The sequence below is a fragment of the Papio anubis genome, chromosome 16 (genome assembly GCF_008728515.1).
Source record: "Papio anubis isolate 15944 chromosome 16, Panubis1.0, whole genome shotgun sequence".
Taxonomy (NCBI): Eukaryota; Metazoa; Chordata; class Mammalia; order Primates; family Cercopithecidae; genus Papio; species Papio anubis.
Window position 1 is genome coordinate 76,759,123 of NC_044991.1, and position 23,183 is coordinate 76,782,305.

Here is a 23,183-nt window from a genome sequence, read left to right on the forward strand (position 1 = left end):
CCTTAGCAGCCCTTATGCCCTGGCAGCTTGGCAATGCCAGTGGAAGGAGATTCTGGGACTAACTCTGGTTGGCCTTATTAAAGTCAGGTGCAAATCCCTTTGCTTCTTTCTCTAGCTCATATCGGTCAGGCCTGCGTCGCCTTCCTACTTCTAGAGCTGGAGGTAGATACTAGGTTAGTTTTTTCACATTGATGCTCTAATTAATGACCTTCCTGCACCCAAGCCCTTTGCAATGTGAGTTTATTTCCACATGATCTGAATCTGGGCTTGGCCTTGAGACTTGCTCTGACCACTGGAATCCAAGGGAAGTGATGCTGTGCCCACTTCCAACCTAGGCCTCAAGAGTCTTCTTCATTTCTCCCCTCTCTGTTGGAACTCTGGATAGCCACCATGAGAACAAACCTGGGCTAGCCAGCTGCAGGAGAAGAAACCATCTCAAGGAGAGCCTGGTCCCCCAGCAAAGACTAACCTCAGTGCAACAGTCAGCTGACCTACCAGAGTTTGTTTTTTGAGCAATCTTATCTACCTTCTTGCAGGACTAGGATTGACAGATGACACACACACACAAAAAAAACAAAAAACAAACAACAAGCAAACAAAAAAACAGAGTAAGGCACATCTGTAAAGCTAGAAATTGGAAGGCTGTTAGGGTTTGAGTCCTGGCATGGCCATTTCCTAGCTGTTAGGCTTAGTTTCCTGCGGCTCTCATAACAAATTGCCACAAACTCGATGGCTCAAAACAACAGAAGTTTATTCTGACACAGTTCTGGAGGCCGGAGGGTGAACATCAGTTTCACTCAGCTGAAGTCAAGGTGTCAGCAGGCCATGCTCCCACAGGAGGCTCTTGGGGAGAAATCACTCCATGCCTCTTCCAGCTGCTGGTGGCTGCCAGCATTCCTTTGCTTGTAGCCACATCACTGCCATCTCTGCCTTGGTCTTCACATTGTCTTCTTCTTTTCTGTGTGTCTGTCCACCCTCCCTTGGCCTTCCTGTTATGAAGCATGTGACATGCATGCTCTTAATACATGTCATAACATTTAGAGCCCAGCAGGATAATCCCAGATAATATCCTTATCACAAAATCCTTAATTTGATCATATTTGCAAAGACTTTACCATATAAAGTAATATTTGCAGGCTCATTAAGAGAACCTGATTTCTTAGAGGCCCACCATTCAGCCTACTATACTACTAGCATGTGGCCCCAAGTGAGTGTCAACCTCACTATGCCTCAGTTTCCTTATCTGTAAAATGACAGCAGCCATCTCACTGGGTAATTATAAAGATTTAATAAGTACTTAGAATGGGGACCAGCACATGATAAAAGCTTTGTAAATGTTAACCTTCAATAATATCAAGGGTCGCAGGCGCAGTGGCTCACACGTGTAATTCTAGCACTGTGGGAGGCAGAGACGGGTGGGTCACTTGAGCCCAGGAATTTGAGACCAGCCCGCGCAACATGACAAAACCCAGTCTCTACACACACACACACACACACACACACACACACACACACACAAACTTAGCCAAGGGTGGTGGCATGTGCCTGTAGTCTCAGCTACTTGGGGGGTTGAGGCACAAGAACCTCTTGAACCCGGGAGGTCGAGGCTGCAGTGAGCTGAGTTCGCACCACTGCATTCCAACCTGGGGGGCAGAGAGATATTCTGTCTCTGAAAAAAGTAATAATAATAAGATTTGGCTGTGACTAAAATTCCCACAAGAACAAATCCCTTCTCTGTCCTGTTTGCTAATGCCTGTCTTCATAGCACCCACCGTGGAGACTTGCACATAGTAGGTGCTCAGTAAATATTAAACGCACACATGCCACTATGTAGCTGTGTGGCTTCAGGCAAGTTGTTTCTCCTCTCTGGTCCTCAGTTTCCTTCTCCCTTCACGAAGAGCTTCTGGTAGGGAAAGTCCATTTCTCTTTCTGGAGGGGTGTGTCCCCATCAGGGGTCAGGAGCTGGCCACAGCTGCTATCTCCCTGAGTCACTAAATTTCTCAACTTGAGGCCAAGTGTCTCAATATTATGACTGAGCCAGTTAGAGATAAGATGTGGAAACATTGATTTGGCCCAAGCAACTGCAGTCATGGCACTGGAGCCGGACCTCCCTGGATCTTCTCAGCAGCATGAGTGAGTGTTTAGCACCTGCCAGGAACACAGGCTGCTGACCTGCAAACAGATGGGGAGGCCCAGAGGCCTGGCTTTGGCAGCAAGAGCCTGCCTTTACCGTCTCTGTTTACACAGCCAGCATCCAGTCAAATCTCTGTGGCTCCAGTGGAGAAACTAAGGCCCAAAGAGACTGAAGGATGGTCCAGGGTTATGCTGGGAAACTACTATCCCATGAAGCTAAAACCCAGAAGTCCTAACTGCCAGCCCAGCACCTGTGGGAACCCACCAGGCCCAGGGAGAAGGAAGGCTGGCAGGGTGTCACAGGCAGGGAGCGTGCCTGAGCAAAGGGGTGAAAGACCAGATGCAAGCTCAAACACTAGAGTGAATGGGAGAAAAGGCCACGTGCCCAGGACTTCGGACTCAATTCAGAGTAGAAAAGGGAACCATTGATAGTTTTAGGAAGAAGAGCAACAAGATCTGAGAGGCTTTTCCCAAGTGCGTTATAGACCACAAGCATCAGAATCGCCTACAACAGGAGCTGGGGGAGGTTGTCAAAATGTGGGTTCCTGGGGTCCACCCTGGATGTGGCTCCCCATTGTAACAGGCCCCCTCTGAGGGGATTCTGAAGCACACCCACTGTTTTAGTGAGTAGGAGATGCAGCTAACATCCCAGTTATAAGGTCTAATCTCAGACAAACCTGCTTTCAAATCCTAGCTCTGCCACTTACTTGCTCTGTGATTTTAGGTCAGTTACGGCACCTCTCTGAGCGTGTTTTCTCTCCTCCGTAATGAATAATCTCAGCATTTGCCTCAAAGGTTTGTTCTAAGGATTCAGTAAGATAATGTAGGTAAAGTGCTCTACATAGATCCAGAGCCCTCCTAGTGCTCAAAAACACTGGTTTTGAGAGATTCCCTTGGGCAGCAGTGGGGAGAAAGCAATGGAGGAGGGCAGGCATGGAGACAGGAAGGCCAGTGAGGAGGCAGCTGAGGGACTCCAGGGAGAGGTCTGTGGCTGGGGTGTGAACGTGGTGACGGGCAGAGTGGCTCCTTTGCACTGTGCCAGGTGGTGCCGATTTTGTATGCTCGATTGTGAAAGAAGCTCCCTGGAGTTGGTCTAGGGCAGGAGAGAAGAGGATGAGCAAAAAAACCAAAATAGGTTGATCATAAAATCCACATTCGCAGTCACGGACTGTGTGCTTAGCGTGGGCCAAGCCCTGTGTTAGCTGCTTCCTGATCTTCATCCTCACAACTACCCGACAGTGTGGGTAGCACTTCATCAGGGCTTGTCAACCTTGACACTAGTGACACTTGCACTGGATAATTCCTTCATTAAGGGGCTGTGCTGTGCACTGTCAAATATTTAGCAACACCTCTGGACTCGACCCACTAGATGACATTAACACTCCCGCCTTCCAGTTGTGACAACCAAAAATGTCTCCAGACATACCAGAGGTTTCCCGGGAGGCAAACATCACCCCTAGTTTAGAACCACTGCTTTATTCTCCTTTTACAGGGAGGGAATTGCAGTCTCAGAGATCCAAAGCGCTTTGCCCACAGTCTCCCAGCTAAGAAGTGGCCGGATTTGAACTCAGGTCTGACTCGGAGCCCCGGATGTTAACCTCTGCTGTGAAGGAGGCAACATCTATGCAGTGGCAGACCCAGATGGTCTATATGGGAGCCTTGGGGACAGCAGTCTTTTCCGAAAGGGCAGCTGGAAACACCTGCTAAGCAGATGGGCTGCATGAATGTTTATTGGGGATGGTTGGAGAAGCTATCATGGGGATTATGAGGGAGCCAAATTCCCCTCCAGGGGCTACCACCACTTGCCCTGGACAGAGGGACCGAGGGAGATGGGCATGGAGGGCAGGCCAGAGGACCAAGGTGGCACTGTTAGGAGAAGCTGGGTGAGGTCAGCTATGCCTGGAGCCCCACTGCCAGGAGCCTCCCAAAAACACTCTCCAAGACCTTTGGGCTAAATATTTATCCTGTGAATGTTCTTTTCCTTCCTGCGTGGGGAGTAGGGGCTTAGAGGTGGGTCCAAGAAATTTGGGGAGACAGAATCCAGAGAAAGAGGAAGGGGGCAGGCCAGAGGTCAGAGGTCAGGAGAAAGTAGTCAGAGGCTGGGAAGAAACGTTCATGCCCTAGGGGTTGGCATCTAAAGCCTTCCAGAGAGAGCGCCACTGCCCCCACAGCCATCTCCCTCAGGGAGGCATAGAATGCAAAATATATTTTTGTTTTCTTAAGAGACATGGGGAATAAAATTATGTTTTTTTGGTCCAGTCTTTTTTTTTTTTTTTTTTTTCGAGACAGAGTCTCACTCTGTCGCCTAAGCTGGAGTACAGTGGCATGATCTCAGCTCACTGCAACCTCTGCCTCCTGGGTTCAAGCAATTCTTGTGCCTCGGTCTCCTGAGTAGCTGGGATTACAGGCACCTACCACCATGCCTGGCTAATTTTTGTATTTTTAGTAGAGGCAAGGTTTCATCATGTTGGCCAGGCTGGTCTTTAACTCCTGACCTCAAATGATCTGCCTGCCTCGGTCTCCCAAAGTGCTGGGATTACAGGCATGAACCACTGTGCCCGGCCCCATCTTGAGCTTTTTAAGCAAGGGAGTTGGAGGTGAAGGGGCAATTAAGTCAAAAAATCTTACCCAGAGGCCGGGTGCAGTGACTCATGCCTGTAATCCCAGCACTTTGGGAGGCCAAGGTGGGCAGATCACCAGAGGTCAGGTGTTCGAGACCAGCCTGGCCAATGTGTTGAAACCCTATTACTACTAAAAATACAAAAATTAGCCGGGTGTGGTGGTGGGCATCTATAATCCCAGCTACTCAGGAGGCTGAGGCAGGAGAATTGCTTGAACCCAGGTGGTGGAGGTTGCAGTGAGCTGAGATTGAGCCACTGTACTCCAGCCTGGACGACAGAGCAAGACTCTGTTTAAAAAAAAAAAAAAAGGCCGGACACAGTGGCTCATGCCTGTAATCCCAGCACTTTGGGAGGCTGAGGAGGGTGGATCACCTGAGGTCAGGAGTTCGAGACCAGCCTGGACAACATGGTGAAACCTTCTCTCTCCTAAAAATACAAAATTAGCCGGATGTAGTGGCGCACACCTGTAGTCCCAGCTACTTGGGAGGCTGAGACAGGAGAATTGCTTGAACCCGGGCGGCGGGGGCTGCAGTGAGTCAAGATTGCACCGCTGCACTCCAGCCTGGGTAACAAGAGCAAAACTCCATTTCAAAAAAAAAAAATCTTATTCAGAGAAGTCATTTTTTTAGACTCAAGGATACTTTGTTTATACAGATGGTTGCTATAAAAGGCCTGACTTTGCGCCGATAAAGAAGATGGATTTATGGTAAAGGCAGCCCCTGAATGAGCTCAGTAATCAAAGTCAAGATCCCACCAGGTTAAGCTGCAGCAGGCTCCGCTCCCCATCAATCAAAAATGACAGGCTCCGCCCCCTATCAAAAATGACAGGCTCCGCTCCATCTGATGGGTTCTGCTCCAGATGATGGAACTAATAAGGGCATCATGCTGTCAAACAGTTTTACCGAGACTGTCCCTCATGTGTCCAAAGCATCACATCTAACCCCTAAGCTACGATGACCCCCGAGCTTGCAAATCTTGGTGGGAGAATTGCATGGAGCATGAAGTATGTTTTTCATTGGAAATGGTGCTCATTAAAGAAATATGTGCCTGTTAGCCATCACTTGGGTTGTAAATGACATCGTTGATGTTGCTGCGTGTGTGTGTGTGTGTGTGGGTGCACGCATGCACTTGTGTGTTTACATTTTCTTTTCCTTCTTTGTTCCTCCACTAAAGCAGAAAAAGTGTTAGAAGATGTTTAAGAGAGATGTTAAAACAGAGAGAAATGCAGTTCCATCCACTGTTCTCTCTTGTAAGATAAAAAAATGTGTCTCTGGGTGTTTTTTAAGCCAAAAAGCCATTCTTCACCAGGAGGGCTTGTGGGAAAGCAGATTCTGACTCAGTAGGTCTGGGGTGAAGCCTGGGATGCTACTTCTCCAATGCACTCCCAGGCAACGCTGAGGCCACCAGTCTGGGAGGCATGCCTGGGAGTGGCGGGGCCTTAGCACACTGTGTGTGTTCCTGCCTCTGGACGCCTCCTGCCGTCCCTGCTCTTCCCTCCCGCTGCTAAGTCTCGCTCTGGTCTCCCTGCCTTCTTAGAGATGGCTCTTCCTTTAGCAAGTGTTTGCTCCACTTAAGGATTCAGGGAACATCCGGGCTGGAGAGATGCTGGAGACCATCTCGTTCAACTCTCTTCAGTTCTTAGGTGCTTTTGTGGCAAGAGCTAAAAACCCAACTCAACCCACACACATTTATATAGACTTGTGGGAAACACAAAGGGCTTTTTTTTTTGGTGTGTTTTAAAATATAAATGGTATCATATTGTATGCGTCATTCTGTGCCTGTTTTTCTCCCTTAGTAACCAATCTTGGATGTTTTCTAGGTCAGCAGAGGCAAACCTCCCCATTAATAGCAGCACAACATTCCAGGATCTAAACTAACAACAGTCTTGACATTACTGACATTTACGGCTGGACAATTCTTTGCTAAGGGGCAGTCCTATGCATTACAGGACGGTTAGCAATGTCCCTAGCCTCTACCAGCAAGATTCCAGTAGCACCCCCCGCCTCCACCAGTTGTGACAACAAAAATGTCATCAGACATTGCTAAATGTGTCCTGAAAGGCAAAGCTGCCCTGGTTGGGAACCATGGGGATAAGATGTAGAAAAGCAAATTTCAAAGAGGTAAGATGAGTTACTTCCTGGGGCATAAGGAAGGACTGGAATGGGGATTGAGAGTTCTCATTCATTATGACTTCATTCATTCATCCATTTCATACATATTTATTAAGCACCTGCTATGTGCCAGACACCATGCCAGGTGCTAGGGATGCAGCAGGGAAGAAAACAAGCCAATATCCTTCCTATTGTGGCTCTGCCATTCTCTCTGGGGAGACAGACATGAAACAAACAAGTAAGACATCAATACGGAAGATGTGCTAAGAACTATGGGAGAAAGTAGGGCAGGGGGCAGGCTGGGAGCGCTGGGGCCCAGGTGGGGACTTCGCAGCCTCATGTGTGATGTTTTAATGTATTAAAAGGAGAATATCTCCATGAGTTATCTGGATGATTTAAAAATTTTTTTATTACTTGAGCCTAGGAGTTCAAGACCAGCCTGGGCAACATAGCAAGACCCCTCTCTACAAACGTGTTTTTTTAATTAGCCAGGTGTGGTGGTTGCACATCTGTAGTCCGAGGTAAATGGGAGGCTGAGGTGGGAGGATCACTTGAGCCTGGGAGGTGGAGGCTGCAGTGAGCCATGATGGTGCCACTGCACTCCAGCCTGGGCAACAGAGAGAGACCTTGTCTCAAAAAACAATTTTTTTTTAAGATGGGTGGGCTGAGCCAGTCCCAGCCTGGCTCCCTGCAGCAAGGAGATCTTTCAAGGGGCTGAACCCTGGTGCCTGGGCAGCAGCTGGCCTCAATTCCCCATTCCTTCCTTCAAATCCCCTCGCTTAGGACAATAAAGTCCTCAACAGGCACCCTCAGCTGCACTTGCATGGAGCTGCACCCTCATCCCAAGAGCTCATGGCGTGCTCCTAAGGCACCCTCTCTCCACCTATGTGGGTTCCTCCAGTCCATTGTTAAAAGATAATAGTAATGTCTAACATTTCTGTAAAAAAATAATCCCCATGTTTCTCGAAACCCTAGGTTTCTGGTCCCTGCTCCCTCTCTGACTTTTTCTCCTCCCACTCTCCCACTCTCACTCAGCTCCAGCCACACTTTCTTTCTGCTCCTCAAGCGTTCAGGCTGGATCCTGCCACTAGGCCTTTGCACCTGCTGTTCCTAATGCCAGCAGGTTTTCACCATGGTTTCCCCACAGCCAGCTTCTTATCAACCAAGTACCAGCTCAAATGTCGCCTCCGCAAAGAGGACATGCCCGACCACCCTAGGCAAAAGAGGCCTTTTCTCCAAATCTCCTTACACGTCTCTCTTACAGGTGTGTTTCTGTTACGGTTTGAATCTGTGTCCCTGCCCGAATCTCCTGTTTAATTGTAATCCCCAATGTTGGAGGTGGTGCCTGGGGGGAGGTGATTGGATCATAAGGGCGGTTTCTCATGGTTTCGCACCATCCCCCTTGGAGCTGTCATTGCAATAGTGAGTTCTCATGCGATCTGCTTGTTTAAAAGTGTGCGGCACTTCCCCTTTCTCTTTCTTCCTCCTGTACCAGCCATGCGAAGATGCCTGTTTCCCCTTCACCTTCTGCCAGGAGTAAAAGCTCCCGGAGGCCTCCCCAGAAGCAGATGCCACCATGCTTCCTGTAGAGCCAGCAGAGCCATGAGTCAATTATACCTCTTCTCTTTATAAATTATCCAGCCTCAGGTATTTCTTTATAGCAGTGCAAGAACAGACTCATAGTTTCCTTCATTGTATGTGTGACTTAATGAAATGATTCTGTTTGACTTTTTGCCGGGTTGTCGTCAGCTCCATAGGAAGGGGACCTTATCTTGTTCTCTGTGGACAAACACACAGTAGGTACTCCATAAGTACTTGTTGAACAGACATGTAAATGAATGAATGAATGAGAGCCAGTGGGATTTGGATGACTGCGTGCATGTGCTAAGTAAACTTTTTTCCATTATCTCTGGGGTTTGTGTGTGTGTGTGTGTATGTGTGTGTTCAGTCTGGGTTTTGCCACATCTTTATACCCTCTGTTCTATTACAACTTAGCATTTTTCCTTTTATATAAAGCAACGTATTTAAAGGAATCTTGACAATATCACTAGAAACAGAAAGCCAGTATCTGCACATACTTGCTATAAATAGCAAAAAAAAAAAAAAAAAAAAGAAGAAGAAAAAGAAAGAAAACCCTATACAGATCAATTCTGTGAAGACATGAAAAAGTCATCAAATTCTCACAGGTTACAATTGCTCGCTCCTGTAGATTCTAAACCTGAGGCTTTAGGAAATTGATACTCTCTTGAAAAAAAAAAAATTAAGCTTGAGGCGGTTGTGTCTTTCTTAAAAAGGAGATTGGCAGGTGCCAGAGAGGTGTTCAAGACAAGCAAACCCCAACCCGAGGCTTTCTCAATGATCTTTCTCCAATTCATCCCGACACCCACTTGCAGCAGACCCTGTGGAGGGCCCCAGATCCAACCTCCCTTCCTGCCCCAGGAATCTCTGGGCAGACTTCCTTCCAGCTGAGCCATCCAAGGGCTCCTCCCCAGCCCTTATCTGTGGAATGGAAAAAATACTAGCCCACACCTCATAGATTAAGAAAATCAAATGAGCTCATTTATAGAAAGCGCATGGAACAATGACAAGCATGAAATAATAGTCACTGATGTTTACTGAGACTAACAACATGTCACGCCCAGTGCAAAATGCCTCACGTCATCCCACAGAGTCTTCATAACAACCTTTAGCTCATGGAAGTACTATTTTTACCCTATTTGGCCAATGAAAAAGCAGAGGCCCAGGAAGGTGAAGTAACTTGCCCAAGGTCACACAGCAAGGAGGCAATGGACCTGGGATTTGTACCCAGGTTGCCTGACTCTAGGGCTGTACACAGCCAGATACCATAGAGGCTGGGGTTATTGTTCATCCAGACCCATGTTCCCACAGGTCCTCTCATCCCTTACCTGCTCCCTTTGCACCTTGCACTTCTATCATCCTGCTCTGAGGAGATTCCTCTCCCTGGAGATCCTTGGGCTTGAGGGAACCAGGAGGAGAGGAGGTGAAGTTGGCCTGGATGACTCTGTGGTCAGGATCCTAATGACCCAGTAATTTCCTCCAAGTCCAGTATTCTCAGGATTAAGTTCTAATCATCCATCTACCCACTCACCCACCCATTCATCCATCTATCCATCCATCTATCCATCCATCCATCCATTCATCCACTCACACATCCACTCATTTACCCACCCATTTCATCCATTCTTCTATCTACCCATCTATCTATCTATCTATCCACTCACCCATCTATCAGTCCATCCATCCATTCATCCAGCCATCCATTCACCCTCCCACCCATTCGTTCATCCATCAGTCCACTCACCCATCCACTCATTTACTCACTGATTCATCTATTCTCCCATCCACCCATTCATCCACTCACCTACCATCCATCCGTCCATCCATCCATCTACCCACACATCCATCCATCCATCCATCCATCCATCCGTCCGTCCATCTATCCATCCATCCACCCATCTACTCATTTACTCACTCATTTCACCTATTCTTCCATCCACCCATGTATTCATCCACCCACTCACCCATCTACTCATTCACTCACCCGTTCATCTATTCTCCCATCTACCCCCATTCACCCACCAGTCCATCCATCCATCCATCCATCCATCCATCCATTTAACATTTACTGAAGGCTCACTACCTGCCTGCAAGGTTCAGGTGAGGGACAGAGCAGGACTGTACAGGCCTCTCTCAGCCTCCACCCTCCCTCATTCCTGCTTCCATCCTTTTCTGATCTGGGAAAATTCTTCTCCTGGGAGATCCAGGGATGAGGGGGAACAAAAGGCGGTGGGGTGAAGGGTTGGGGCTTCGGTGGTGCCTCTCTACTGAGGCCCCAGTCCCTTTTCCACATGGACAAAATGGAAACTTGTGGGTTTTCTTCCCGCATTGAACCAGCAGGCTGAGCTGGGGCTGGACTCCTGGGATATTAAAAGGGGGTCAGAGGTGAAGATGCATCCTCTAAGCGAGATCCTGTGGGTGGTGTGTGTGTGTGTGTGTGTGTCTGTGAGATGAGATAGAGGCCTGTGCCTCCAACTCATGATGAGAAAGGCCTGTGCATCTCTGTCTCTGTCAGGCACACAGAGAACGGCAGTGGTGAGCCTGCAATGTATTGGGAAGACATTGCTGTTTGCTCAGAAACTGGAGGAACCCAGTTTCCTCCCTGCCAGGAGACACTGGGTTCTGCGCCTCCAGGCACAACCATCTTCCCTCCCTTCCTCCCTTCCACTTTCCTCCCTCCTCCTCAAACCCTTGCCTAGGTGCCCCCAGGCTGGCCGCGTTCACCAGAGGATAGAGGACCACATACTAATCCCAGCCTCCAGTGGAGGCTAGTCCCACCCTCCACCGAGGTGGAAAATTCCTGCAGTTAGAGTCAGCAGTGGGTTCAAGTCCCACCATTATCCATGAGATCGGACCACACAGCACACACGGCCGCTTTTTTTTTTTTTTTTTTTTTTTTACCTACCACACGTCCCACATCTCCTTTAATCCCTGACCAGTCCTACAGGGGATGGATGCACTGTGACCTTTGTAGCCTCTCCCCTCTCCTCAGGGATCACAGCTCACTGTAGATCACAGCCCAATGTCCCAGGTGACTCACTTACTAGAATTCGTAATTCACGTCATCCTGCCACCAGTGCCCCTGTGAGCTAGACACTCAAATTGATTCCATTTTACAGATTTGGCGACTGAGGTCCAGAAAGATTAAGTCGCAGTCTGAGGTCGCATGGTGGATGAGCAGCAGACACCCTGGCGGGCAGCCTGGCTCCTGAGCCATGCGTCACCACCGTCTTAGTGGAAAATCAGCCACAAGGAGGGATTCCCCTCCCAGTCTCCTGGCCCTTGCCAAAGGATCCACACTAGACATGAGAGGAGGAAGGGAGTCCACACCGACTCTGGCATCAAACCCTCATTCCTTAGGAAACTGCGCTAATGTTGCCCCCTCCCTCCCTGCGACTACCTCAGATTGTATCTACACCTTCCCAGCTAGCCCCGGTGTCATCACGTATTTATCTGTTGATCACTAGGCTCCAGGGACTGCCATATCAGCCCAGGAAGGCAGGATCTTGTCTGTCTGGTTAGGGGCTGTGGTCTGGCACTGGGCACATAGTCAGTATTCAATAAATTTTGGCTAAAGCCCTTTTGGATCGATCGTCTATTGTCAGTGTGGCTCAGATGCAGCCCCTGCCACACTGACTGTGTGGCTCTGGCAGGTCACACCCCCTCTCTGAGCCTCCCTTCCATCATCTGTAAAATAGACTTGTCTCTGAGTCCTACACATGTTAAACACTCAAAGGATTGCTGTTGCGTGAATTAGTGAAATCCGAGCCGGAAGGGCCTTTGGAACCCAGGGTTGCAAACTCAAAGACTCCAAGAGCCAGGCAGGAACCAGAAACCACCAAGGTTGCTGGGTGGGGACCGAGGCAGCTGCTACTCAGCTCTAGTCACCAGCACTGCCAGATCTTCTGCTTTCTCAAGAAAAGCCAGAAATCTAGAGATTTACAAGAAGTTTCCCAATGTATAAGTATTGGCAGCTAATTTAAAACATTTAAACACATCTGTGGACGTGATGTGGCTGCAGGCCGTTTCTTTGCGACTCATGATTCATCTAACTGCTCGTGGCACAGATGAGATCAAAGCCCAGAGAGGGTGAGCCACGAGCCCCAGGTCACAGAGCACAGGAAGTGAAGAGGAAACAGCAAACTTTCTCCTTCGGCTGCAGCCCTGTTGCCCAAGCTCAGGGCAACGGCTGAGCCCTGATCACGAGGGAGGCAGTGCCGCCTTCTCCTCTAGGCCTGGCAGTTCCAGGGTGAGAGGAAGGTCACGATATCTCTGTTTGGGTGCACTGCAACCTCCGCTTCCTGCCTGGACCAGGCTGTATCAGGCACTGGGATGAAGAGAACGTTCCAAGCAATGGGCTGGCCTAGGAGGTAAGAGCTGGTAGCAGAGAGGGGCTGGGCACACCCCTTCCTTACTTCAGGGACGTGCAAACCCCTTCAGCAGGCCTGGGCGGAGCTGGGGCGGTTCAAGCCCTGCTTCTGGAGAAACATGCTCTGCCATTGAGGCTGGGAGCTCTGTGCCCGCATGGCTCTCAGGACCTTGGAATGCATTTGTCCAGCAGCTTCTCTATACCAGGCCCTCATCTGACCCATGCTCCCACAACTTCCATGGCCACTCCTCCCTCTGCCCCCTCTTGCTCTCTCTACCCAGGCACAATGGTGCCTGATCTGCTCTGAACACAGCAGCCCTGCTCTTACCTCAGGGCCTTTGCATACGCTGTTCCCTCTGCCTGGTTCACTTCACCCATTATGCAGATGGCTCATTGTAGACCTCTACCTGAGTGTCACCTTCTCGGTGAGGCCCTCCCTACCTGTTCACTCTGTTTAAAATTGCAAACATCCCCCACACTCCTTAGCCTCCATCTGGCTTTCTTCTACCCTGCAGCACTTAGAACCGTGGGACACGCATATGTTACACGTGGGACACGCGTATGTTACACGTGGGACATGCGTATGTTACACGTGTTTATTCGTGTTTCCCTTTCCTGTTGCTGCTGTAACAAATTGCCACGAAGTTGGGAGTTGGAAATAACACGAACGTGTGAGATTACAGTTCTGGAGGACTGAAGCCCACAGTTGGTCTCAGCAGGTTAAAATCAAGGTGTGGACAGGACCACGTTCCTTCTACAGGCTCACAGGGATAATCTGTTTCTCCAGCTTCTCAAGGCCACCTGCATTCCTGGGCTCACGGCTCCATCCTCCATCTTCAAAGCCAGCAACAGCGAGACCATCTTTCCCATGCTGCATCCCTCCGCCTGCAACGCCCCTACTTCCCTCCTGCACTGATAAGGCCCCTTGTGATTACATTGGATCACAATGTCATCAGCTGGGTAGTCCAGGGTCGTCCCCCCCAGCTCAAGGTCAGCTGCTCAGCAGCCTCCATTCCCCTTGGCTGTGTAACCTCGCACATTCACAGGTTTCAGGATGAGGATGTCTTGGGGAAGGGTGCATGAATGTGCTGACCACACACTCAAACACACCGGACGTCGGCTCCGGGAAGGCACATGGTTTGCTGCTTGATGTATGCCCAGTGCCTGGTGCATAGCCGGTGCTCGGTAGACCCTTGGTGACTGCATGGGTGCTGGAGTAGAATGTGGCTGCCAAAGGAAAGGCAGGCAGGAAAGGTGACTCAGCTACCCCAGGAGTCCTCCCTGTCTTACTGATGAGGAGACTCAGGGAGACCTGACATGCCGAGGGCTGAGGAACTGTGACTTAGCCCCTACCTTTCCACACCCATCCTGTGCCTGCAAAGAGGGGTGAGCCCTGGGCTGTGTCAGGGAGCCCCAAAGAGAAGGCCTGAAGTCTGGCAACTTTAAAGGGGACAGTCCAGGCCCTGAGCCCCTGAGCGCCCTTCACAACCCCTACAAGCTCCCCTCCCAAGGCTGGGCCAGCAGTGCCTGTGGGGGGCTGCCCAGGCGTGGTCCTGCCATGTGGGACTGCCTGTGTGGCCCAGCGGGACCCAGATTAGTCATGGGACAGCTGGGGTGCCCTCCCTCCAGCTCCACATGTCTCCCTGGCTTCAGAGGAAACCGACTTAGGGCCCAAGTTTCTTCACAACTGAAAAATGTTCCACCCCAAAGGACATGAGCAACAGCTTGCCGAGAAAGAAAGAGAAATGAAGTAAGTGGCTTTTCAGCATTGGGAGAGACGCTTGGCCACGCACAGCTACAGGCAGAGATCTGGGAAACAGAATGCCGGGGAAAGCAAGTGAGGAACAGGAGAACTCTGCAAATCAGGACACTCATCATAAAATAACTCTGTTTGTTTCACAAGGACACATATACCTCCAGGGACATATATCATGGGCCCCGGTATGGAGGCTCAAGGAGAAAATAAAACAAAATAATTTATTTTGTTTTAAATTATTATTATTTGAGATGGAGTCTCTCCCTTGTTGTCCAGGCTGGAGTGCAATGGCGTGATCTTGGCTCACTGCAACCTCCACCTCCCGGGTTCAAGCAATTCTCCTGCCTCAGCTTCCCAAGTAGCTGGGATTACAGGTGCTCACCACCATGCCCGGCTAATTTTTGTATTTTTAGTAGAGATGGGGTTTCACCATGTTGGCCAGGCTGGTCTTGAACTCCCGACCTCAGGCGATCCACCCGCCTCAGCCTCCCAAAGTGCTGGGATTACAGGCATAAGCCACCGCACCTGGCCTAAATTATTATTATATGTTTGTTTTGTTTTAAATTATTTTTATATTTTACAATGGAGCTTCCTGACATGTGACAATGATGCTGTGGTTTTTTGTTGCTCTTTTTTGTTTGTTTGTTTGTTTGTTTTGAGTTGGAGTCTCGCTCCATCACCCAGGCTGGAGTGCAGTGGCACGATCTCATCTCACTGCAGCCTCCCCCTCCCACATTCAAGCGATTCTCCTGCCTCAGACTCCCAAGTAGCTGGGAGAACAGGTGCCCACCACCACGCCTGACTAATTTTTTGTATTTTTAGTAGAGACAGAGTTTTGCCATGTTGGCCAGACTGGTCTCAAACTCCTGACCTCAGGTGATTTGCCCACCTCAGCCTCCCAAAGTGCTGGGATTACAGACGTGAGCCACCGCGCCCGGCCAATGATACTATGCTTCACTCAACAAGCAAAAGGTACTCTGCTTCACTCTTCATTTAAAAATAGAAATTGAAACCATACTGAGACACCTGCTTCCATCTATTAGAGTGACAAAAACATCAGAAAGTTCACACATGGTACTGACAAAGCTGTGGGGAAACAGGCACCCTCACATGTTGGTAGGAGAATAAATTGGTACCAAAGTGCAGTTTGGTCACATGGATCAAAATGTAAAATGCACGAATCTGTTATAAAATCTGACTTTCAGAGATTTTGCCCACAGATACATTCTCACACACACACACACACACACACACACACACACACACACACACAACATACAAAGACAGTCACCACAGTATTGTTTGTAGTTGTTGCTGTTTTGAGACAGGGCCTTACTCTGTCAGGCTGGAGTGCAGTGGTACAATCACAGCCCACAGCAGCCTTAACCTCCTGGGCTCGGTGACCCTCCCACCTTAGGCTCCTGAGTAGCTGGGACCACAGGCATGCACCACACAACCAGCTAATTATCTCTATGTTGCTGTGGCTGGTCTCAAACTCCTGGGCTCAAACAATTCTCCAGCCTCAGCCTCCCAAAGTGCTGGGATTATAGGCGTGAGCTCCTGTGCCTGGCCCACAGTATTGCTTTATAACAGAAAAGGCCGGAAACAACCTAAAGGGCCATCAGTAAGAAAACAGCTATTAATAAATAAGGTCCAGCCATGCAGTGGAATACTATGCAGCTGTGAAAAAGAGCAACACAGGTATGTGTGATGAATTAGAAAGAATGACAAGTATGTTAGGTTAAAAAAAGCAAGCTGCAAGACACTGGGTGTAACATACATCTATCTATGTAAATAAAGAGTGCGTACAATCATGTGTGTTTTTGTACATACAGACTTTCAGTAGCAGAGTCCGTGGGAAACTGGAGGCAGGGTTGCTTAAGGAAAGTGAAATCTGGGGGTTAAGGGTGGGGAGAGACACTCGTTTTCATTGGATACATTTTTGTGCCATTGAATTTTTTCCCACTTACATGTCTTACCTATGTTTTAAGCATAATTTTTAAAATACAAAAGCAATGCTCACTTGTCACAAAATTTAAACAATAAAATGCAAACAATATGCAACCAGTTGTCCCTAACCACTTCCCTGAAATCTACTATTAACATCTTTCCAGAGTTAACAAAAGGTCTTCAGTTTAGATATGCTTCTATATTGCTTGAACTTGTGCAACAGCTGTGTGATTTGAAATTAAACACAAGAGCCAGGCACAGTGGCTCATGCTTGGAATCCCAGCACTTCGGGTGGCCAAGGCAGGTGGATCGCTTGAATCTAGGAGTTCGAGACCAGCCCAGGTGACATGGTGAAACCTCATCTCTAAAAATAAATAAATAAATAAATAAATAAATAAATAAATAAAGGAAATTGAACACAAAACCTTCCTTTTGAGTCAAAGATTATCAAGGAGGTTGTTATAGCTGCAGAGGTGGCCTGGACAGAGTGGTGACCATAGAGACAGAGAAGTGGCCAGGAGGCAAACGTCACAGGTTGAACTGACAGGGTGAGACGCACAGGCAGGGAGAAACTGGAAGGAGGACATGCCGTTGAGTTCCCTTGTCTAGGCCCACACTGAGGTGACACGGGCCAAGTGCCCCAGCCGGACAGGGTAGACTGGGATCAGGGTCAGGAACTCAGTGAGGGGGGTCCTGGAGCACTGGGAGCAGGTATGAAGGTCTCAGATATTTGGGGCTGGGATCCTCGAGATCATAGCAAGATAAGTGGATGACATACTCAGTTTCAAGAGTTAAACCCCAGATTTACATGGCTGCCTGGAGTCTGGATTCATGGGTGTGAAATTTGGAGGGAGATGACAATAGTAAGAATACTAATACTAACAGTAACAATAACTATAATAAGAACAGAGGCCAACACTCTGTAGCACTTACTAGAGGCCAAGTGCTATACACATGTTAACTCATTTAATCCCACAATCACCCTCTAGATATAGGTGGGTATAGAGAAGCATGCCCCATTTCACAGATGAGAAAACTAAGGCCCAGAGAGGTGAAGTAACTTGCCTACGGTCACACAGCCTGCATGGGATAGAGAAGGGCAGGGCGTATCACTGAACAAAATGGAGGTCCCTTCACCCTAGAGTTGCAAACCCAGCCTCCCTCATTCCCACTACCCCTCTGGGCCTCACTGCATGGATGGACAATGGCAACAAGCCCTCCTGGGCCTCCGTGACTCTGCCCGCATCCCCCCTTCCCCCCAACAGTCCCTTCTCTATCCAGTGGCCAGAACCATCTTCCTAAAGTTCTAATCTCATCTTCCCTTGGTCTGCTTTCAGGCAGGGCCAGGCATTTAGGTGAGGCCAGCAGGTGCCCGGACACAATGTCAGGACACCCCACTCTCAGGTGAGCCCCTGCTCTGGCCTGATTCACAGCGAGGCCTCCTTATGTTTTGAACACTCAGTGTCCTTCTTGCACAGACGGGAACAGTCTCTGGAATCCCCCCAAAGCCACGTTTGAAGTTTCTTTCCAGGCAGACAGGGCCTGTACAGGCAGATGGCTTCTTCAATCCAGATGAGGGCGGAGGCCTGGGGATCTGGCAGCTCTGGGCTGGTGGGACCATGTCCAGGGGAGAGGTTTCTGTTTTCCTGCCGTGGTTCTCTGGCCTATGCTGGCTGGATGGGGGTGTTGATAAATCCTCCAGCTTCCTGGGGCCTGGGGAGGAGCAACCCTGAAGTGGACTCTGCACCCGCTCCCAGAGGCCCCAGCATGACAGAGCCCCAGTTGCCCAAGTGATAACCTGCTTATCAAGACACTCAGCAGTACCAGCTGCCCCCTCCCCTCTCCTCTCAGAGCTTCCTGGGATCAGCTCCCCGCTGAGCTCCCTGCCCTTGGACCCTCTAAGTGTCTGCTTCTGGAGGAGGCCCAAGCCAGACCCAGGAGACAGGTCAGTGGCTCAGGGCTCTGTGGCTCACGATATCTGCAGTATTCTCTCTGGGGCCTGGGTCTTCCTGTCTTCTGGGTGATCCCGGGTGATGAGCAGGTCAAGAAGTCAGTGGGTGGCTGTGTGTGGGGGCTCACGCCTGTAATCCCAGCACTTTGGGAGGCTGAGGCGGGTGGATCACTTGAAGTCAGGAGTTTGAGACCAGCCTGGCCAACATGGTGAAAGTCCATCTCTACTAAAAATACAAAAATTAGCCGGGCATGGTAGCGGGCGCCTGTAATCCCAGTTACTTGGGAGGCTGAGGCAGGAGAATTGCTTGAACCCAGGAGGGGGAGGTTTCAGTGAGCCGAGATTGAGCCACTGTACTCCAGCCTGGGCCACAGAGCAAGACTGTCTCAAAAAAGTCAGTGGGTCACTAAACCCTCACCCTAAGGAGGTTGGTGTTGATGGGTGATCTGTGGGCGTTCGCTAGTCAAGCTCTCACTGCACGTGAACTGCAGGTAAAACCAGGAACAGCCAGGTCAAGTCACTTCACGAATAATGAGACTGATACCCAGAGAGGGCCCGTCAGCCCAAGGTCACCCGGCCAGTAAGTGGCAGAGCCAGAGGCTGAACCTAGATCTGCCTGACTCTAGCCCAGTGCTCCAAATACATGTTGTACACCTTATCACACATGGGCACCCACTGTGTGCCTGCCCTGTGCCCTGAAACCTCCACCACACAGAGGAGAATGGGGCCCCTAGGGAGCTCTGAAGAGCTGTGGTGGGGATGATAAAACAATCACACTATCACTCCTTCTAGAGCACCTACTCTGTGCCAGGCTCTAGAGCACCTACTCTGTGCCAGGCTTGGTCCGTGTGCCTTGCCTATGTTGTCTCGTATGTTCTTCCTTTGTCAGCTGAATTTTCCAGAGAGAAAATTAGGACTCAAGGAAGGTGGCTGGGCACAGTGGCTCATGCCTGTAATCCCAGCACTTTGGGAGGCCGAGGCGGGTGGATCACCCAAGGTCAGAAGTTCCAGACCAGCCAGCCTTACCAACATGGTGAAACCCCATCTCTACTAAAAATACAAAATTAGCCAGGCATGGTGACACACACCTGTAATCTCAGCTACTCGGGAAGCTGAGGCAGGAGAATAGCTTGAACCCCGGAGCGGGAGGTTGCAGTGAGCCAAGATCGCGCCATTGCACTCCAGCCTGGGCAACAAGAATGAAACTCTGTCTCAAAAAAACAAACAAACAGAAAAACAAACAAACAAACAAAAAAAAAAAACAACAACAAAGAAAGAAAAGAAAAGAAAAGAAAAAGAAAAGAAACAAGGCAAGAAAGTTCCAAAGCCCATACGGTGAGTATCTTAGGCAGGGCTCTATCAGATGAAAAATATAGCAGAACCCTGACTCAAATTGGCTGATGCCATGAGAATTTATGTCAACTCTATCTGGTAAAAGCAGGAGTAGAGGTAGGCTTCAGGCATGGTTGGATCCAGATGTTAAGTCAATATCTACCAAGATGCACTACCTCTGGCTCTCATCTCTTTTACTCCACGCAGACTCTCCAGGTCATGATGAGACCAAGGTTGCCCCTAGCCACTCCCAGCTTTTTTCTCACCAGCTCAGCAACCCCAGGGAAAAGGCAGCATGAATTTCCAATTGTTTCAGAACAAGGTCTATGGCAGTGTTGCTCACACTTGAATGTGCCCATGTTCACTCTGGGGACTGAGGACCATGATAAAATGCAGATTCTGGCTCATAGGTCTGGGGTGGGGACTCAGATGTTGCATTCGCTGCAATTTTTTTTAAGATAGAGTCTTGCGTTGTTGCCCAGGCTGGAGTGCAGTGGCATGATCACAGGTCACTGCAACCTCCACTCCCGGACTCAAGTAATCCTCCTGCCTCAGCCTCCCAAGTAGCTGGGACTTCAGGTGCATGCCACTATACATTTTTTTGTAGTTAATTTCTGTATTTTTTGTAGAGACTTGCTCTTGCTGTGTCACCCAGGCTGGTCTTGAACTCCTGAGCTCAAGTGATCCACCCATCTCGGCCTCCCAAAGTGCTGAGATTACAGGTGTGAGCCACCACACCCGGCCCAGATGCTGCGTTTCTAACAAGATCCCAGGTGCTCCTTGTGCTGCTGATCTGGAACCATTCTTTGAGTAGGGAGGTCTTTGCATGATGCCATTCCTCTCAGTTAAAAGCACATTGTAGGCCAGGTATGGTGGTTTACACCTATCATCCCAGCACTTTGGGAGGCCGAGGCAGGTGGATCACCTGAGTTCAGGAGTTTGAACCAGCTCAGCTAACATGGCGAAACTCTGTCTCTACTAAAAATACAAAAATTAGCTGAACGTGGTTGTGGGCGCCTGTAATCCCAGCTACTCTGGAGGCTAAGGCAGTAGAATCCCTTGAACCTGGGAGGCGGAGGTTGCAGTGAGCCGAGATTGCAGCATTGCACTCCAGCCTGGGTAATAAGAGCAAACCTCCATCTCAAAAAAAAAAGCACATTGTATACATATGCAGAATATGCATCTAAAGGAAAATTGTAATCAACATTAAAAAGTAAAAGCACATTGTGCACACACATGAAACTATTGCCACATCCCAAGTGTCCTGCCTCAAGTAACTGATGAACTGGTCACAAGGACATTAGAGGTGACTCTGCTCCCATTACCCCATTTCTCCACAAGGCCCAGACACATTCCCAAGGCTGCACAGCTGGGAAGCAGCAAAGCTCGGATTTGATCCCAAGTAATGGATTCTCCAGATGGAAGAACCAAGGGCCCTGCTGATGGCCCTTAAAGCTCTTTCCAACCCTTCTCCATTACAAAAACACCATGCTAAGCAACCCCACAGGTGCATGTGTTTGTAAGCATGCACTGGTAGGTTTTGCTGTACCAAAAGACGATGTACGGTTCTATTATTGTTAGGGGCTGCCAGAAGGGAGAGAGACTGCCCATTTCCCCACATCCATGCCAGAACTGCATGTTCTTGTTTTTGCCACTCTGGTGAGAGGCGCCTTCCTCATGGCCCTAGGAAGGTAGCGAGGTTATGTCCCAGCCCCAGGTGGGCAGCCTCCTTCCTGTAAGGGATCATTCAGGGAGCACCCTGTGCCAGCCCACCTCCGGGCATCCTGTTGTCGTGGAAATATTTCAGGTCCTGCTTTTGTCCTGAATAGCAACTTCAGTGGAAAGAGAAGGTCTCTGTTATGGGCTAAATTGTGCGTTCCCTCAAAATTCATATGTTGAAGTCCCAACCCCCAAGACCTCAAAATATGACTGCATTTAGAGATGGGGTCTTTAAAGAGGTGGTTACGTTAAAATGAGGTTGTTAGGGTGGGCCCTAATCCAGTCTGCCTGGTGTCCTTATAAGAACAGACCCCAGGAGCGCTCCTGCACAGAGGGATGGTTGCGTGCAGAGGCAGCAAGAGGGCTGCCACCTGCAGGCCAAAGAGAGAGGTATGGACGGAAACCAATCCTGACAGTCGGCATCTTGAGCTTGGACTTCCAGCCTCCAGCACTGTGAGAAAATAACTGTGATGATTAAGCCACCCAGTCTGTGGTCTTTTGCTATGGCAGTGCTAGCAAACAAATACAGCCTCTTTCCCTGCACGCCTGGAAGAGTTCCTGAGAAGATGCCCATATGCCTGGCTTGGGTCACTTCCCATCTGTTACCAATTGCTGTGGCCACCAGATGCTGAGCTCTAACTGGCCAGGCCTTGGCCAAGTGCTCATCCCTGGAGCTAGGAATGGGCTCAGCCTGTCAACCTGGGTTCACTTCTCCTTGTTTGATTAAAAATTTTAATTTAAAGCAAGTGAGGGTTGGATGCAATGGCTCACTTCTATAATTCCAACCCTTTGGGAGGCTGAGGTGGGAGGATCACTTCAGCCCAGGAGTTCGAGACCAGCCCAGGCAACATAGCAAAACCTCATCTCTACAAAAAATATTTAAAAATTAACCAGGTGTGGTGGCACGTACCTGTGGTCTCAGCCACTTGGAAAGCTGAGGTGATTGCACCACTGCACTACAGCCTGGGCAACACAGCGAGACCCTGTCTTAAAAAAAAAAAAAAAAAAGAAGAAAGTGAGGTCAAGCCTGTGGCTAACAAGGGGATAATTTACATGTCTGAGCTCGAGTTCAGATATAGAAGTTGGATTCTCTTTACTTTTTTTTCTTTTCTTTTTTTGGGGGTGGGGACAGAGTCTTACTCTGTCGCCCAGGCTGGAGTGCAGTGGCGTGATCTCGGCTCACTGCAACCTCCGCTTCCTGGTTTCAAGCGATTCTCCTGCCTCAGCCTCCCGAGTAGCTGGGATTACAGGCACCTGCCACCATGCCCGGCTAAGTTTTGTATTTTTAGTAGAGATGGGGTTTCACCATGTTGGCCAGGCTGGTCTTGAATTCCTGACCTCACGTGATCCACCCGCCTCAGCCTCCCAAACTGCTGGGATTACAGACGTGAGCCACTGCGCCCAGCCATCACAATTAGAAGTCTTTGTAAAAGTACCTTTGATCCCACCCGTGGTAGGCAAACCCTACCTCAGGCATTGGGTCAGGCTGCAATTTCCAACTCATATCTGCTTTTAGCCCCTGGAGATTTCACTTAAATCCTGTGAGCTCAGCCATCTATCCCCAAGATGCAGCTCCTCCAAGACACCTGGCAGGTGTCCTGGCAGGAGGGTGCCACGGTTCTCTAACCTGGCTGACTGCTGAGCCTCTGGGCTCCATGAGGAC

General features: G+C 49.4%; 1 protein-coding gene across 1 annotated transcript in view; it reads right to left on the minus strand.

Moving 5' to 3' along the window:
- Positions 1-747: 747 nt before the first annotated feature.
- Positions 748-23,183, minus strand: part of B4GALT5 (beta-1,4-galactosyltransferase 5) — a 142,223-nt gene continuing 119,787 nt past the window's right edge. Inside the window, exon 10 of the transcript XR_004179109.1 lies at positions 748-989. The gene's annotated coding sequence lies outside the window, so the exon portion shown is untranslated. The remainder of the gene's footprint in view (positions 990-23,183) is intronic.